General features: G+C 45.3%; 1 non-coding gene across 1 annotated transcript; it reads left to right on the top strand.

The window, feature by feature from the left end:
- The first annotated feature begins 452 nt into the window (after positions 1–452).
- Positions 453–524, top strand: TRNAE-CUC (transfer RNA glutamic acid (anticodon CUC)). Its single transcript has one exon. It is a non-coding gene; the product is annotated as a tRNA-Glu (tRNA).
- The last annotated feature ends 4,013 nt before the right edge of the window (positions 525–4,537 follow it).

The following is a 4,537-nucleotide window of genomic DNA, read 5'->3' as shown; positions in this document are numbered from 1 at the left end:
GTAACTGAAGGAAGGGCAGATGATCACAGTTAGGACACAGAATTCAGAAGATGGCAAAGCTCAGAGCCCCGTTACATGGAGTCAGAATGCAATCAGCTGACAAAGAGGGGGAGCAAACTCCCTCCCTTGCTCTCTATGCCAAAGTTCCTGTCAGCTCAATGTCCAGGTCGGCTGCTGAGAGGGTTGCAATGGGGTCAGTGAAGGCAGAGGAGGATTGTTCCTCCTGGGTTTTCTTTGTGTTGCTCTGTGATCCTAGTGGAGGAAGCTGACGCATCATTTGAGTTTGTTTCAGTGGCTTGGGTTGGGCTCAGGTTGTGACCCTGAGCACAGGGGTTCCTGCCCGCTCTGCTCTTAGCCGCTCAGGGAATGGACAAAGGAGCAGCTTCAGAAATTGGAGAGAAAATAGCCTAAGGAAGTGTAGCACAGCTGAGAAGAACAACAGCCCCATCTTCTCCCTGGTGGTCTAGTGGTTAGGATTTGGCGCTCTCACCACCACGGCCTGGGTTCAATTCCCAGTCAGGGAAAAGTGACTTTACAGCAAAACACCTTAATTTATTCTTCTCTTGCAATTTGAACAAATTGACGGTTTTTCCCTGACTCCCCCATCTTCTACGTGATCTTGGCAAGGGCTTTGGAGACCATATCAAAATCAAAGCTTCCCATTGACTAGGAGCAGAATATGGGCATGTTTCCACTGTGCACTTCGTTGTCCACAAATAGACAGGTGCAAATTCTTGTTCCCCCTTTCTAGCTAGCCTAACCAATGTTGTAACAACATTAATAGACACTCAGGTTGACCCAAGATGTCAGTTTTCTTGCTGAAACAAAACCAAAAAATCATTTGGGGTCAACCAAATTCTTTCAGCAAATAAAATATTCACTCAAAAAACTTTCATCCCACTCTATATACCAATCTTTGGAAGTAACCATCTCAGCAAAACTGACCATTAGCCTCTTCCATTCCTGAGGGCTAGCTGCTGTCGTGTTCTAAGCATAGACGATGGGCCTTTCACCTGTTGGCCACTGGTTTCTAGCTTGCTCAGGTAGCACTGATGAAAGGCAATGTGGTTTAGTGGCAGACCTACTTCTATCCCTCTGTCCAACTAGGCGTGTTTGTTTCACACTAATTGTAAAAATACAATCAATGCATTTTGTTGATACCTAAATCTGGGATCAAGATGAAACATTGTGATTGTAAGTCAATGAGAAAATCTCTGCTGAGTTCGACAGAAGGAAGGTTTTCTCATCAGGTTCTAGCACACGATAAAAGTTCTGAAGGTTCTTAGAGTTTCCAGACACATGGGCCAGAATTTTCAGAAGGTCTCACCCCCACCCCTAGAGCCAGATTTTCAGAAGAACTCAGCTCCCATTTGGGCAATAAACATTTTGGCCAGATTTTCAGAAAGGCTCAACACACTGAGGGCTGAGCTATTTTGGAAACAAAAGGTGGTAGAAGTTGTGGGTGCTGGTTGCTTGGCCGTCTGGCCCACCAGGCAGGAGTTTGAGGTTCAACATTACTTTCTCAGAATGGTAGCAATCATCTTTTATTCCCTTAAAAAGGGAGCAGGGAGATGACATATAAAAATCGCTTGTGCTTTAGAAAGTCTCTAGAAGTTGAAAGAGATATGCCATCTCCACCTCCCTGGAAAGTTCACAACAAGTTAAAGAAAACTGTGATTGATAAGTGGCTTGACTAACAGTGACAGGCTGGCCGAGTGGTCTAACGTGTCAAACTCAAGGCTGTGTCTTTCCGTCATTTGTGTTCTGGGCTCCATATGCAGGTGGGCGTTCAAATCCCCTTCCTGACACAATCATTGCCTTCTACATGAGAAATAGCCTCATTTCAACCTCTCCTGTAACATTACAACACCAACTGCTTCGCATTTCTATGCTAGAACTTGGAGGGAATTCAAAAGTGGTGCATTCAGGGCACCTAGTTGAGGTCACGGGTGGTCTAGTTATAAGCTAAGGTTGTTCAGTCCTGTCTGGGAGGGTAAGCTCTGGAGAACACGGATCATCTGAAGATTACTGAGGGGAAGCAGGAACATCTGATCCAGCCAGTGGAGGACAGCCATCTAGAATCCTAAGGAGATATTTTGGCATCTAGGGAGTGAGAAGTAAATCTCAGAACGGAGAGCTGAGGTGGTGCTGATGACTATTTCCTGCGGCTAAGGCTAAACGGGAGCGTGTACATCTAGGAACAAGGAATGTCAGCCACGTATACAGCAACAGTGGGATCTCAGCTAGGAGTCGAAAGGTCTTTTTACCTCTGTATTTGTTGTGCCCACTTCATCCAGTTCTGAGGTCCCCAGTTCAAGAAGGAGGATGAAACATTTGAGAGGAGAAAGAAGAGCCATGAGAAGGATGAAAGGCTTAAAACCCCCGCCTTGCTGTGATAGTCACAAAGAGCTCAGAAAAGGTTTAGGGGATGACGCTCTCACTCCCTAAGTACCTACATGGGGAACAATACTTACAAACAGGCTCTTCAATCTAACAGACAAATGTATAATGTGAGCCACTGGCTGGAAGTGAAGCTAGACATATTCAGATTGGAAATAAGGCATGCTTTCTGAGAGGGAAGGGAATTAACCATTGAAAATCTTACCCAGAGTCCTGGTGGAGTCTCCATTCCTGGAAATTTTCAAATCAAAATTGGATCTATGTTTTTTTTAAACGGATCTGTTCTAGTTGAAAAGGAATTCTTCGGGGGCAGGTATCGGGCCCGTGCTAGACAAGAGGTCAGACTGGGTGTTTACGAAGACCCCTTGTGGTTTTAAAATATGGGAAACAAACCCTTAAATGACAAACGCTTTATTCTGTGAATCAAAAGGAAGTGCTTCCCCTGGCTCTTTTTCTCATTTTGTAAACAAGGGCTTGGAATTTCAACTCTCAGTGAAGCTTTGCCTTTAAACTGAATTAGGTGAATTTTCCAGCTCTTGATCCTCTGAGTCTAAGGAAAAATCCCTGAAAAGCAGGTGAGGTTGCAGTTCAGAATTTCATAGGTTAATTTGATGCCATCCAAGAGTGAACGCTTCGGTAGGGAACAAGTGAGAATTTGTTGACTGAGAAAAATTCCTGGTGAAAATTGGCAAAGCTGTGGATATTTTTAAACATTCCAGTGAATTTACACATGAAGATACAAACAGAGAGAGAAAGAGAAAATCACACACTGAACAGCCCCTTGTAGGCATTAACAAAAATCAGACCCACACAGCACACAGAGAATCATAGAATCATAGAATATCAGGGTTGGAAGGGACCCCAGAAGGTCATCTAGTCCAACCCCCTGCTTGAAGCAGGACCAATTCCCAGTTAAATCATCCCAGCCAGGGCTTTGTCAAGCCTGACCTTAAAAACTTCTAAGGAAGGGGATTCCACCACCTCCCGAGGTAACCCATTCCAGTGTTTCACCACCCTCCTAGTGAAAAAGTTTTTCCTAATATGCAACCTAAACCTCCCCCACTGCAACTTGAGACCATTACTCCTTGTCCTGTCATGTGCTATCACTGAGAATAGTTTAGATCCATCCTCTTTGGATCCACCTTTCAGGTAGCTAAAAGCAGCTATCAAATCCCCCCTCATTCTTCTCTTCTGTAGACTAAACAATCCCAGTTCCCTCAGCCTCTGCTCATAGGTCATGTGTTCCAGTCCCCTAATCATTTTTGTTGCCCTTCGTTGGACTCTCTCCAATTTATCCACATCCTTCTTGTAGCGTGGGGCCCAAAACTGGACACAGTACTCCAGATGAGGCCTCACCAATGTCGAATAGAGGGGAACGATCACGTCCCTCGATCTGCTGGCAATGCCCCTACTTATACAGCCCAAAATGCCATTGGCGTTCTTGGCAACAAGGGCACACTCTTGACTCATATCCAGCTTCTCGTCCACTGTCATCCCTAGGTCCTTCTCTGCAGAACTGCTGCCTAGCCATTCGGTCCCTAGTCTGTAGCGGTGCATTGGATTCTTCTGTCCTAAGTGCAGGACTCTGCACTTGTCCTTGTTGAACCTCATCAGATTTCTTTTGGCCCAATCCTCCAATTTGTCTAGGTCCCTCTGTATCTACCACTCCTCCCAGTTTAGTGTCATCTGCAAACTTGCTGAAGGTGCAATCCACACCATCCTCCAGATCATTAATGAAGATATTGAACAAAACCGGCCCCAGGACCGACTCTTGGGGCAGTCCACTAGATACCGGCTGCCAACTAGACATGGAGCCATTGATCAGTAGACATATGTACATAAGGGAAAGCCACACAAAACATACAGAAAAAGCACACAAGACGAAAGCACAAAAACCACATACCAAAAGAATACGAAGCAAAAAACAATTTGCCTGCAAAAATCAGACACACGCACACAAAACTATGCAAGGCATCCACAGAAATCACACAGGACCCACATGCTCATCAACCTGACAGACAAAAACCACATGAACATATCGAAAGCCAGGCAGGGTTTGAGTCTCACAGCCAAGAGGGAGTGCAGGAAGGTGGTTTGGGGAGCAAAGGTTGAGGGGGAAGTCAGGGGCTCAAGAATC

The sequence above is a fragment of the Lepidochelys kempii genome, unplaced genomic scaffold (assembly GCF_965140265.1).
Source record: "Lepidochelys kempii isolate rLepKem1 unplaced genomic scaffold, rLepKem1.hap2 scaffold_37, whole genome shotgun sequence".
NCBI classification, from domain to species: domain Eukaryota; kingdom Metazoa; phylum Chordata; order Testudines; family Cheloniidae; genus Lepidochelys; species Lepidochelys kempii.
The sequence above is the reverse complement of the archived record's forward strand: the minus strand, read 5'-3'. Positions and strand labels throughout refer to the sequence as shown.